Here is a 15269-nt window from a genome sequence, read left to right as displayed (position 1 = left end):
TATCACGTTCTGCTTCAATTGGTTGTATGCAGTTAATAGAAATTAATTTTTATACTTACCATATTGTTAAAGAAATTGTCTGAGAATGCACTGATCCACGACCTCTGAAATCTGTTCATCTTGGATAGAAGCTAGTGGTAATGAAAAATGTCCGTGTATTACCCATTAGTTAGGTGACCTATCTTCCCCTACGACGGAGGCGAACGTTTAAAGACGTGCGTGACGCTTGTGGTTGCGGAAGTACGCACAGTTCATTCTTTCAACAGTGTCAGAATTTTTTCTTGGAACTCGTGTTCTAATTTTGGCCCTATATTCACTAGCCTTTCAGTCAGTTTTTACAAGAACGCAAATACACATGTCGCATTATGTAAGCTATGGTCGATAATCGCTTGTTCACCTTCTGACAGGCACTGGTCATCCTTTCACCTTATCAACCTACATGCTTAAACATCCCTAGGGTTCAATAGCACGTGCATAAAATTAAAACCGCTCTCATAAAGCTTTACCACTTTATAATGCACACTTCTTGTCATTTATTGCAGTTTTGTGCTGATGGCTGCTGTTTATTTTGTTTCCTGTATGCCCACAGTGATTACGCATTACAAAGGTAACGGAGGAAAAAAGCAGATAACTTTCTAAAGTTTTGCAAAAGACATGCTGTCGTTTTGTTGCGTGTTGACTACGGAGTGCAAATCACAGACGATAATTTATACTATTAGTATGGATCTCTGTTCATCGTGGAATTATCAAGTCATTTTCTAACAAGCTGTCATGTTAATCTCAAACCGTACAGGTTCCACATTTTCTTTGCCCAAAAAACTAAAAACTGCTTCATTGTCGTCTACATTCAGCTTAATGCCACGGAATTTTGCTTCTTGCAACAGTCCAGCACCAGTAACGTTTTCAATAAGCAGCGATTTGTGAGCTTGGCGTGATATACCATGTAAACACTCAAATGTACATAAATGAGGCAAATGGTAATACTAAACGAATCGTTCTGCGCATGACAGGAAAACCTTCAGTCGGAGGATACAATGCAGTATCTCAATGTAATTAATAAATACAACGATTTCCACTAACAGTTGTCAGATTGATTGACAGAGGGGATGACGATACTTTTTCATAAAATAACCAAACATTTTGAATCACATGCATATTCTGATTTGCAATTGGCAGCACAGCCTTGTGCGTGACGTCCTTCGTACCTACGTGTTTTTCGGGTGCTTATATCTCGTTTACTTTTCGTGACATCGTCGTTTGAGTGAACCTGTTTTAGTAGAGTTTTTTAAATGTACGATTTTCTGACGCAACGGTGCAACGTGAAATTTTGTGTGAAACTGGGGAAAAGTTTTACAGAAATGTTAAGTTTTCAAAACAAACTTACGGAGATGGTGCTCTGGGTCGTACGCAGTGTTATAAACGGTTTGTCAAGATTTAGAAGTTGTCGTCAATCAACTGAAGATGGTTCTCCACCAGAAAAGCCTTCCACTTCAGCATATGACTCTCACGTTCAGAAATTCGCCGATGAATGTTACAGAAGAGGTTAACGTCCAAAATGGGTCGTGACACGAAATTTTGACGGTAAAATTGAACATACTCGTATGTCTAGTTGCAACCAAATTTGTTCCTTGTTTGAGGACAAAACAGGAAGAAAATAATGGACGTTAGTCAAGAACTCATTGAACAAGCTAATTATAATGAAACACTCAGCGTAAAGCATCCCCACGCCCCAATCTCGATCCGTTCCTCACAAGCGTCTTCTAACCAAACTGCAAGCCTACAGAGTATCGCCTAAGTTGTGCGACTGGATTCGTGATTTCCTGTCAGAAAGGTCACAGTTCGTAGTAATAGACGGAAAGTCATCGAATAAAACAGAAGTAATATCCGGCGTTCCCAAGGAAGTGTTATAGGCCCTCTATTGTTCCTGATCTATATTAACGACATAGGAGACAATCTGAGTAGCCGTCTTAGATTGTTTGCAGATGATGGTGTCATTTACCGTCTTGTAAAGTCATCAGATGACCAAAACGACTTGCAAAATGATTTAGATAAGATAACTGAATGCTGCGAAAAGTGGCAATTGACCCTGAATAAGGAAAAGTGTGAAGTTATTCACATCAGTACTAAAAGAAATCAGCTAAATTTCGATTACGCGGTAAGTCCCACAAATCTGAGGGCTGTAAATTCAACTAAATACTTAGGGATTACAGTTACAAATAACCTGAATTGAAACGATCACATAGATAATATTGTGGGTAGAGCAAACCAAAGACTGCGATTCATTGGCAGAACAGGTGCAACAGGTCTACCAAAGAGACTGCTTACACTACGCTTGTCCGCCCTATTCTGGAGTATTGCGGTGCGGTGTGGGATCCGCATCAGGTGGGACTGACGGATTACATCGAAAAAGTACAAAGAAGGGCAGCTCGTTTTGTATTATCGCGAAACAGGGGAGACAATGTCACAGGCATGATACGTGAATTGGAGTGGTAAAAATTAAAACAAAGGCGTTTTTCGTTGCGACGGGATCTTCTCATGAAATTTCAATCACTAGTTTTCTCCTCCGATTGCGAAAACATTCTTTTGGCACCCACCTACATAGGGAGAAATGATCATCACAATAAAATAAATCAGGACTCGCACAGAAAAATTTAAGTGCTCGTTTTTCCCGCGTGCTGTTCGAGAGTGGAACGGTAGAGAGACAGAATGAAGGTGGTTCATTGAACCCTCTGCCAGGCACTTTATTGTGAATAGCAGAGTAATCACGTAGATGTAGATGGCGGTGCTTACTGTTTTTTTCTGGCTATAATGGAATTCTGCATTTTAAATTCTTGCCTCAAGACGAAACAGGGAACAGAGTCTGTTATCAAGATGTTCCGCAACGTTTCCGTAAAAATCGACCAGACTTCAGGCGAAACACCACGACAAGCGGCCACACGCTCAGCTCCGCGCCAAAAATCAGACGACTGTCCTCCTGCAGCGTGCTTACTCACGAGACCTTGCTTCTTAAGAGTCCGTCATATCTCCGAGATTAAAATCAGTGGCGAAAGGGCGCCGATATCAGAGTACTGACGACATCAAAGCAAATCAGTTACAGACATTAAAGGCCGTCCCAGATGAAGGTATCCAGGACCGCTTCGCGAAAGGGAAACACCGCTGGGAAAAGTGTGTGAATAAGGAACTGGACAAAGACAATCTGTAAAATTATTTTTTTAGACTTTAAAGTTGAAGTTCGGTTATTTTCTGAACAGACCTCGTATTTCGATGACGAGCCTTGTATTCTTGAAGTGCTGCGAGCGACGTCCTTGCGCTGAGTTCGGTGCACGTATCCAACTAGAAGTGAGTTTTCACATCACTAATTATATAACACACTCCTCGCGGCCACACCATCACCTAATTCACTTTTGGTTTTCTTCCACCATGTCGACGTTCTGTGAAAAACACATCCCATCGAATTTTTTTGGCTCCGACAGACGTGATGGAGATCGCAATCTTAGTAAGCTGAATGACTGATATGCCGACTTGTCCACAGTTACATGCACGTTTGATTTTTCCGACGTCTTCATTTCGACGGATTATATAACAAGCTAGTATAACGTAGGTGCACCCGCTAAAAAATAGAAAAAGATGGTAAAGATTTTCCACCAGTGACCTATCAGTCGGAGAACGTTAAAACATGCAAAATCGAACGCAGTTGTTGCAATTAGTTGCCGCCTCTAAAATGAATCAAAACAAACTATAGCTAATCTTATAAGCTCCACATACATTCTACCCAAAATATCCTCACTAATCTACACTGCGTATTCTAGGCTTTTTCTAACTCTGCACCTCCTATTAACCGTTTCTGGTAAAGTTAACTATCACTCAATTTCACAGAGGATGCCACACCAACGTCTTTATCTTTATTATAAGTTTTGCCACAGACTACTTACATCATTTCTTTCTAGCTTTTCTTCCTTTCACTGTTCAGTTCTTCACTTAATTTTTAACATCTCTCATGGCACCACATTTCGGAAACTTCCAATTTATCCTCCTCCAGAACTCTAAAGGTTCACATTTTAATTCCATGCAATGTTTTGCTCTAGACTGACACACTAAGAAACGTCTTTAGTTATGTGTTTTCATTTGCTACTAGCAGAGTTGTTTTGTTGACGATAGCTTCTTTGGTTGTGACCGTGCTCCTGTCACATTTTCATCTGCTCCAGTCGTCGTGTACAATTTTATCCCAAGCACAACAACATTGTTCCACTTCTAATTACCAGGTGTAGAAGTATGAAACAGCAATTTGATTGCAATAATTACACGTCTGTATTTTGAAACTGAAAAAAAATTTTTGTTAATAATAATCTCCATTCTGTTTATACATTTCTCTCACCTCCGGCAGGCTATGAAGGCCACGTCAAAAAAAAAAAAAATAATAATAATAAAAATAAAAAAATAAAAAAACAGTTCTTCTGAAGTGAACTAGTCAGCGAACCATTTTCGTAAATTTTCATACGAATTGAAGCGTTGTTCAGCGAGAGCGTGTTCCAGTGATGCAAATAGATGATGATCGGACAGAGCCAAGTCTGGAGAATAAACCGCATGCCAAAGTATTTGCCATCTGACCGCCTCGACCGTTTACCTGACCCGCTTTACTGTGCGTGATGGGGCGTTATCATGGACCAATATGACTTTGTGTTGCCTTTTTCCATATTCCAGTCGTTTTTTCACGTAACGCTCGATTTAAATCGAGCAATTGCTGTTGGAAGCGATCAGTGTTAACGGTTTACCAGGTTCTAGCAGCTCATAATAGAAGACACCCTTCTGATCCCCACCAAATACAGAGCATTGTCTTCTTACCAAAGCTATATGATCTTTCAGTGGATCCCCATGGTTTGCTTGGATTCATCCATGATTTACGACGCTTACGATTCTCATATCAATTTTCATCACCTGTCAGTATTCGACGCAGAAACGACTTTATTTTGTATCTGGCGAGCAGCATTTCACAAGTGATCTTTAGATTTGCTTGCTGTCTTTCATTCAGTTCATGCGGAACCCATTTTCCCACTTTATGCACCTTTCCTATAGCTTTCAACCAAAGAGAAACGGCTTTCTTCTTCACATTGTTCCGTGAGTTCCTGTTGAGTCTGAGTATGACCTTCATCTAATACGACCTGCAGTTCGTTGTCTTCGAACTTTTTCGATAGTTTCCCGCGCTCGTCGTTTCTAACGTGAAAATCACCACTTTTGAATTTTTTGAAACACTCGAAACACTGTTTTCCAAGAGCATGTTCGCCGAAAGCTTCGACAAGCGTTGGATGCAGTTCTGCAGTGGTTTTCTTCAAATGATAATAGAAACTTTAAATGCGAACATTTTTAGGTTAGGCTTTACCGTGACTGTTACTGACATTAAATGAAACAACAAGTTTACTGTTACCAGTCACCGTTTTATTTTTTCCACGACGCGTTTCGAAGGTTTAAACCTCCATCATCGGGTGGATTTACATTAGTTAGTATTACATATGTGTGTATGTTGTGTTACGGCTTTGGAGGAACTTGTGGCACTGCCTAGTGGAGAAACAAGACACTATTTCTGAATATGGTTTCGGATAACTTTTGACAAAAAATTAAACTGATATCTAATGGTAAACTTTAATAAGAAATCTAGAGTACCTCCAGTGGTCAGAGGTTCCTTTTTCTGTCGTAACACTTCACATGTATACTGCCACATTTGTAAACAAATATGGCGTCTGGAATCAGCTGGGTGCAAGGTTCATACAGCAGAAGAGAAGACATAATCGCAAAGTGCAAAGAAAATACATCGTAACAACATTATTACAGAATAATCGTTTAAACCATTTGCAGGTGTTTGTTTTGAGGTGTCAAATATATGTGTGTGTACTTCAGGTGGTATATAAATTCAATTTTGAAAGGTTAAAACAGCTAAACATTTGTACTCGTTTATGCAATCAGGTGAAATGTTAAAATGGCTTAACTTCATACTTGCTAATAACAATTAGGTAAAATGTTACAGGCTTGAATTACAATGATCATATTGGCAACAGCAGTAAAATCATACATAGATGACACTCTTAGAAGAGAGAGAGAGGGGGAGAGAGAGAGAGAGAGAGAGAGAGAGAGAGAGAGAGAGAGAGAGAGAGAGAGGAAGGAGTGATTATATGAGAGCAAACATTTACATGGCAAGGAGTCTTAAGATTACTTGTTGTATATATTAGCTGCCTAAAGGTTGGGGTAATACACTGGTTAATGTTATAAAGTATGCTACCCACCTACATGAAACAAAACACCATGTTAACAACACAAGTATTAGCATCCTACAGATCCAACCAAAAGGCAGGAAACTAGACATCCTTGAAACACTCCAAATATACAAACACCAAATGAAACAACCAGAATCCATCTTAAATGACAAAAATGACAATATTTACAATAGTATCATCTCTGTTTTCAGCAACTGCCTACACTCTTAAAATACACACACACACACACACACACACACACACACACACACACACGTGCACACATCCTAATATTTACCATAAATATTGACAGCTGCCAAGAGTACAAGAGATTGACCTCATTCATAGATAATCCATCACACCAACAGCTTGTACCCTTTGTCAGCTTAAAACTGTATGTACATCAACTACTGGCACAAATGTATATTTATCTGCATACTTTATAACATTAACCAGTGTATTACCCCAACCTTTAGGCAGCTAATATATGCAACATGTAATCTTAAGACTCCTTGCCATGTAAATGTTTGCTCTCATATAATCACTCCTTCCTTTCTCTCTTTCTCTTTCTTTCTCTCTCTCTCTCTTTCTTCTAAGAGTGTCATCTATGTATGATTTTACTGCTGTTGCCAATATGATCATTGTAATTCAAGCCTGTAACATTTTACCTAATTGTTATTAGCAAGTATGAAGTTTAAGCCATTTTAACATTTCACCTGATTGCATAAACGAGTACAAATGTTTAGCTGTTTTAACCTTTCAAAATTGAATTTATATACCACCTGAAGTACACACACATATATTTGACACCTCAAAACAAACACCTGCAAATGGTTTAAACGATTATTCTGTAATAATGTTGTTACGATGTATTTTCTTTGCACTTTGCGATTATGTCTTCTCTTCTGCTGTATGAACCTTGCACCCAGCTGATTCCAGACGCCATATTTGTTTACAAATGTGGCAGTATACATGTGAAGTGTTAAGACAGAAAAAGGAACCTCTGACCACTGGAGGTACTCTAGTTTACTTATTAAAGTTTACCATCAGATATCAGTTTAATTTTTTGTCAAAAGTTATCCGAAACCATATTCTGAAATAGTGTCTTGTTTCTCCACTAGGCAGTGCCACAAGTTCCTCCAAAGCCGTAACACAACATACACACATATGTAATACTAACTAATGTAAATCCACCGGATGATGGAGGTTTAAACCTTCGAAACGCGTCGTGGAAAAAATAAAACGGTGACTGGTAACAGTAAACTTGTTGTTTCATTTAATGATAATAGAAACCCAATGCTTTCCGTAAAAAGTAGTTCGTAGGCACAAAAGTCGACATGTTTACGGGTTTTTAACAGATACCGACGTATGGAACTCCGGTTACTGTGTGTTGACACTCCTCGTCGTCAACAGTTAAAGGAAGCAGATGGCCCTGCAGACGCGGTCTCATGAGCCCTACAATGACGGCTAGCACTATCTATAGGGAATTTCCGGTTTCATACTTCCATGTCTCGTATTACCCCAGTTCTAATGTTAAGCAAACCGTGGACCTCCATTGCAGTTTTCTTCATATCTTTCGCCATCGTTCTATTTGTACCTAACCCAAAATGTGTACCAACCAAGTTATTTATCCCATTTTGTAAGACTTCTACGTCACTTATCTTTCGTGAGAAGGGCTATGTCGTCTATGAACTGAAAGTTCACCTATTCATTATAAATCGGTTGTTGTGGAGCTATGACTTTCTCTGCCACGGGTTACTTTCATTACGAATAAACTTTTCTATTGACAGCCACTTTTTATATTCTCTCTTGCTTATTGTACATTTAGGGAAATAATTTTTTTACATTGGTGGAGCATTAGATAACGAGGTGGCTTTGTAAGTACAATGGATCAGTTACATGTTATGAAATAATGAAGCTGAGCTCTGAGTATGAATTAACAATTTATCTCGCAGCTTGACTCAATCTCAAGGAAATCTGTACCGTCGGTGCTACAGAATGAATAAACTGCTTGAAAATACACTGTATGATACTTCTTTCCACTGTTACAGATTTCATGAGACTTAATCAAGATAGTGAAAAATCAGAATCTACGAAGAGTGTAGCCAGTATATACGATATCCCAAAACTATTCTCGCAGGGGAAGTACCCAAGCTCGAACGGATAAAAACGAGTAAAGATTATTTGAACATAGGGAGATGTTTGTCCTACCGCCCATAAAGGTCATTTATCAATAAAATTCTGCATGTGTGTGGAATCGATGCTTGAAGATCAAAGAATTAAAGAGCACAGAAGCAAAAGTCGCGGACAACACAGTATCATGTAACAGACAACTATGAGCAGCAATGGAGTTTCAATGAAGTGATTAAAACACAATCGAATGGAATATCTGGTGGCGAAAATTTGTATAGTGTGGTCACTGTGGCTTTTGATATCAGATTACTGTAGTGTGGATACATACAGAACGATGTCCACATACTGTCTTTGCCAAGTGCGCGTACTGTGCAAGATCCACTTGCATGTGGAGTGGGAAAAATATTTATTTTAATATTTTATTTTCCGAGTGCAACAGCTATACTTCGAATTGTTTGCTGAGTTTCCGTTCATAGCCCACCCACGGATCCAGCACATGGTGCATGGTGCTTACAGTGAGGACATACGACAGAGACACGCCTTGGAAAAGCGTTGATCGCCAACTTTGACCAATAGGGGTGCAGGAGGGGAGTCACGTGGGATCATGGATGCTGGTGGCCAAGAGACAGGATTTTTTTTTTAATTTCGTATTTTTACATGCTGAATATTATATTTTACAACTGTTTCCAGTAGATACTTACGACTATTAGTTATCTTAACGACCTAGATGTCAGACCTTTCATATTAGGTTAACTGTTCTTTCCCTGTCAACATTATTCAAAAATCAGGCGTGTTACTCTGAAACAACCAGAGCAAAACACCAAAATAGAGCCCCTTCTCTAACCACATGGCGACAAGACGAAACCCTATTCTCTTTCTGCCTTCTTTTCAACTGAGATTCGAGAACCTTACCGTTTGTCTGCTGAACCACTAACCCAGCACCTGCTAAACACAACGCCTTGTTAAATTTCTGCGAGCAGCTCGGTTGATATAGTAATAACACCTACATATGCGGTGCCCTAAATTAATGACAAAACAATTTCTCTACACACGTAACGACGAGCGCTCCAAAGCACACGCCGATACACTCTGCCAGGCACTTAAGTATCCATGTAGGTATAGATTTTTTTCGAATCAGGCCTCGCTTTCGCGGCAAGCAAACAACTAAAATAACATCTACGTAAAATTTCGCAGGCATAACGTTATACTCATAACCAAACAAGAAATATGCGTTTACTGGTCTGTAACTTCTGTGAATTCAAAGACAATGTATTAAAATATTCGTATAAAATCATAATTGCGAACCAGCAGGGATTATATTCCTATACAGAATTTATCTACAGTAGTGGGCAAGCTTTACGCACGGTGTTCATTTTTAAACTCTCATTACAAAATTTAAGATTTATTAATAATAATATAACACTGCCAACAGTAACATAGTACCGTAAGAACTAATTTATGTGTAAATTTAGTGTTATGCTTTACATTATTAACTTCATAAAACAGTATAATCATAAAGGAACTTAAATGTCTTACATTTTTTGTTTTGATGACAGTTAAATTTTCCCTTTGAGTAGCCCGTTTCCATATTTTTAACAAATTTTCTTCATTCGGAAGTACAAAACTAAGAGTTCCGGCTCTGTTGTACAATTTCCCTTATATACAGTCTCACAACATCTGTAACTCATCTTGTCTGTAACACAAATTTGAGATTTGCATCATATAAATAACATTAAGAACATTCTAAGAGAGTCGCACTGTGCAACATTCAAGTATACAGAAGCTCATGACAGTGGTACACAACAGGAGTGGTTTGTTGTTGTTACGATGTTACGACTACTGTTGGTATTCCCGTCATGCTGTTCGCAGGCAGCGCACAGGCCTTTCCTAAAGTAGGTGGCGTTGACTTTGGCCACAGCGACCACCTGCAAACAGACTACGGAGTTCCCTAGATGCGCCTTCTGTATCCCCATATTCTGAATAAACCATTTTATTGATTGACTTTTACCAGATTCGGATGTCTTATTTCCAAAAGAAAAAGCAACTGACGTAGATGCCCACCCGTCTATACCCCTCACCGTTCCTCTACAATACTGTTCCACTCCTCTTTGAGTTAACCATTTAATTAAAACTTCACATTGGCTCTTCGATGGCTAATAAGAGAACAACGTACAATAATACAGGAAATTATGTTCTGGGAAATATGACTCTCAATACCGCATCTGTTGACGTATTTGTTTTCAAACAGATGTTCAGCTTTTGTTCCAGACAATGCCTCACTTTGTGTGAATCTAATGTTCATAACCGTGTTACCTAGGTATAGAAGCTAGACTAGATACTATAGAAGCTAGTCTAGATAACTACAGAAGCTGGTGCATAAATTGCACGATTTTACATATAAGTAACCTTGGTGAGTAGTGGAACAAATCTGTCTCCCTATTCTAAAACCATTTTTACTCACTTTTATCAGTGTGAACTAAGGTACTTCCGTTGTCAGTCCTAAATGAAGTTCATAGATTCTCAACTTTGCTTATTTCTGAAGAATCTGTGTTAATGGAATACATCTGAACCACCTTAATTTTATTGGTGACTTTTATAGTTTACCTCTAGCGCAGATAAACAACCACCCCCTGTTAGTGGTAAAATTCTGACCGTTTAATAGTTTCACTGTAATGGTGATTTATAAAGTAGGGCAATAACTTTAAGTTACAAGATTTATAAAGCAGAGTTAAAACATTTTAAAGCATATAATAATGATTACTTACCAAATACTTTGTCCAAATTTTATGAAACTTAATGGAAATGTTTTTAAAATCACTAGAACTGTGTTAGCCTGAATGTTCTTTACAGTATTACCACAATAATTTATAATCAACATACCAAACACTAAAAGTAGCCAAAATAGCATTTGGTAAACTATACACGGTTTTCAAAATTAAACTTCAGATGTATCTAAAAAAATGGTTTACAATGAGGATGTATTTTCAGTTTTGACTATAAAAATATGGGCTTCAGATGTAAAAAATCTACTCAAAAGTTGAGAATCGCTCAGCGAGCAATGTTGAGATTTACTGAGAGAGACCGGAACATATATAAACAGTTTGGGAAGAACGATGTTGTATTGGAGGTAACGAAAACGAGAGAGATGGGTAGACCATGCAGCCATGTGATTGCATTCAAACAGGAGCTACGATCAAGATGGCTGATAAATGGAAGGCATGAATGAATACGGCTGGAGTCTGTAACTCATAGAAAAGTCGTTTTTATCCAGCAGCCAATGTGAAATGGAGGACTAAATGAGGTGTAAACCTTTATCATGCGCGAATAAGGCTCTGCGTTTCTGCTCGTTTTTGTTCCGTTGTAAAGACAACAGTAATGTGGAATATATTTGGACTCTTCTATCTCTTAATTTTTTCATTTTTTGGTGTTACATCTGACTCCGTCGACTCGTGGTTCTAAGGCAGACTGTTATATTCTATATATTCTATTGAAAACGTAGTATTAAACATCTATAGCAAATTTCTACAGCCTTAGAAACAGAAAAACGTAAAAAAGTGAAGGACAGATACTGCTGAATACACAGAAAACTAAGTCTGCAGCAAAGAAAGTGACAATTTTACTTACGATAGTTTAATTCGCATCCATGCAGAGTGTCACGGAACTACGAAATAAATAATGCGACAAACAAATGAACAGTTCAAAGATCACACAACTATCTACGGAGGTTACGTTTGCACACATTTTCTATTTTCTTTGACATTGGCATGGAATAATTTTAACCTCTTTTTTTTACTTTGAGGGAAATCTATCTAGCGTATCTACATCTACATGATGATGCTGCCTGACAGAGCGTGCATTTAAAATATTTTGGTTTTTCTTACTTTTCGTAGAGTGGGCTACTCTGCTTCATAAAACTACCAGACGTGTATAAAATACCCGTTATTGGTGAAACTCATTTTGAAACTTTAAGCAACGGAGTTTAACAATATCTTGTCTCATGTCTCTTATCTCATCCCAGATCTTCACAAGCTACAGTAGAAGAACGGCAAGTCACCCCACAGATTTCAAACGTCTCAAAAGCCAGAAATAATTCTGTCCGTTGGTCAGTACTTCAAATAGCATATGACCTACTTTTAAGCAGAGATTTGTCCACAACTGTGTTCTTTGCGAAGACTGTCTATGAGCTCATTATCTTTGACTATCAACTCTGTATCGGCCACTGCTCACTCAATTTTATTCATTGGCTATACAGTGTTCCACGTCTCAGTTACCATCAATAGCCCTTAGGAAACACAAAGCGCCTTATATATCAAGTAGAGTGTTAGAGTATGAGTGTTGCGTTCTCGCTGAGTAACCTTGTACTGTAAATATGCGTCGTTGTATAACTCTTCACTAAATCACAGCAGCACAAAAACATGTTACTGGAGCTTACGATCTCAGAAACAAAGCATTTCACATGCAGATTTCCGTTTAAGGATAGGTACAGGTATATCTGCAGTTGACCGAAAGTTATAAAGTTGAATAACGGTACATGAAAAGTTACACATTATAAAAAAACAAAGATGATGATGTTTTCATTGTTTCGTGTACGATGTTGTTACAGTTTTCTGTCCGAAGACTGCTTTGATGCAGCTCTGCATGTTACGCTATCCTGTGCAAAACTCTATACCTCCTTTGAACTTGCTGACTGTATTCATATTTTGGACACACTACGGTTTTTAGCCCTCTCCTCATACACACTTCCGTCCAAGACTATATCGGTGATATTCTCTTTTTGTCTGAACTGTTCATCATCCGCGTTTCATTTCCGTACAAGGCTACTGCGGTAGCATACTCTGGCGCCAGCACACCATGCGGGTTTGGTCCCTTTCATCCTTAAACCAACCAACCAACACCATGCGGCATAGAGGTTACGAGAGTATCGATCGAGGCCAACGGCAAGACTGGCTGGAAACATGCTGCCAACGGCCTCTCAGCCTCCAGTATTTAGGATCGCCGCTGTGGACCGGAGGCCAATTAGTTGGAGTCTCTAAGCCGTGAGAGTTCCAGAGCATCACCAAGACAGAGCCTCTAGACAGAGCCGGCAGCAAATGGCAACCATATAGTGAACATAGCGGACTTCAACAGCATTCAGACTATGTGGACTATAGAGGAGAGACCTTTTACCACAGAACATGGGAACTTAAGTAGCCCTTTGCCTATGAATAAAGAACTCAGTTATTAATTGCGCGCATTTTGTGTTATAGAACTAGGAACCCGGCCACCAACCAATATCCTCTTCTTGTTTCCCATGGTACAGCTCTACAGAGACAACGAGACAACATAAAAGCGGCTACAGAGAATCCAACAGCTACGCGATAGACAAATGCCTTAAGAAAAGACTTGCTAAGACTTAAGTTTGTATTCTATGTCAAGTTTTCACTCCTTCAGAAACGCTTTCGTAGCAATTCCCAGTTTCTATCCTCAATACTTCCCCAATCATCAGTTATTTTCTATCCAAATAGCAAAACTCATCTACAGCTGTGTCTCATTTCCTAATCTAATTCCGCCAGCATCACCTGATTTAATTAGACTACACTCAATTACCCTAGTTTTGCTTTTGTTGATGTTCATCTAATCCCCTCCTTTCAATACATTGTCCATTCCATTCAACTGTTTTTCCAAGTCCGCAGCTGTCTGACAGAATTACAATGTCATATGCAGACCTCAAAGTTTTTATTTCTTCTCCCTGAACTTTCATTTGTACTCCAAATTTTTCCTTGGTTTCCTTTGCCGCTTGCTCAATGTACATATTTAATATCATTCGAGGGTTACAACCCTGCCCCACTCCCTTCTCAAGCATTGCTTCCCTTTCATGCCCTTCAGTTCTTATAACTGATGTCTGCCGTCTGTACAAGTTGTAAACAGCCTTTAGCTCCCTGCATTTTACCCCTGCTATCGTCAGAATTTAGAAGAGTACCTCAGTCGACATTGTAAAAAGCTTTCTCCAAATCTAAAAAAAGCTGTAAATGTAGGTCTGCCTTTCCTTAACCTATCTTATAATACAAATTTTGGGTCAGTATTGCCTCGCTTGTTCCTACATTTCTATGGAATCCAAACTGATCTTCTCCGCCGTCGGCTTCTTCCAGTTTTGCATTCTTCTCTAAATATTTCGCGTTAGTTTTTCGCAGCCATGATTTATTAAGTTGACAGTTCGGTAATATTCACACCTGTTGGCATCTGCTTATTATATGCAACATAATTAAAGCACCATTGTATTTCACGAACACATTTCTAAAAAAACCACACAAATTGTGACTTTGAGATAGAGCATGTCCATTTGTAACGTTTCATTTCCTGGCCACCCATGTAGGTTAGTCCTGTTCGCTACTGGTCACCTCAGTTATGCTCAGTTTGCAGGCAGGGGGGGAGAGGGCGTTGTTCGGGTGACGAGAATGAGCTGGGTTGTCCCTGATGCTCCCAAGTGGGTAGTGCTCATTTTACCTGCTCTTGGAAAGGTCAACTGCGCGTACGGTCACTTTTAGAAATACGTAAACTGCTCATGGTGGTCAGTTTTTGAGTCAAGTCAACTGCACGCGGAGGAAAACACAAGTTACCACGACAGCATTTTCCTTCCCATTTTCAGAGACTTCTTATGACTGCTAAGCAGAACCAGTAATAGGTATGGTCAAAAATGCTTGATAAAATACTTGTGCCCACAGAGGGCGCTCGTCAAGGTGTTTAAAGAGACACGCTAACTATTTTCACTCCTTATGTCAATAATGAGAGAGCATTTTTAAAAAAATGCCATTTCAGTACTTTAAAATATTGTGCACGTTTTTCACGTTTATTAGATAGTGTCGCGTCCCGGCACAGGTCCCGGATACCAATATAGAGTTGGTCGAGCCTGCG

Source organism: Schistocerca piceifrons, chromosome 2 (genome assembly GCF_021461385.2).
Source record: "Schistocerca piceifrons isolate TAMUIC-IGC-003096 chromosome 2, iqSchPice1.1, whole genome shotgun sequence".
Lineage (NCBI taxonomy): Eukaryota > Metazoa > Arthropoda > Insecta > Orthoptera > Acrididae > Schistocerca > Schistocerca piceifrons.
Note: the sequence above shows the minus strand (reverse complement) of the source record.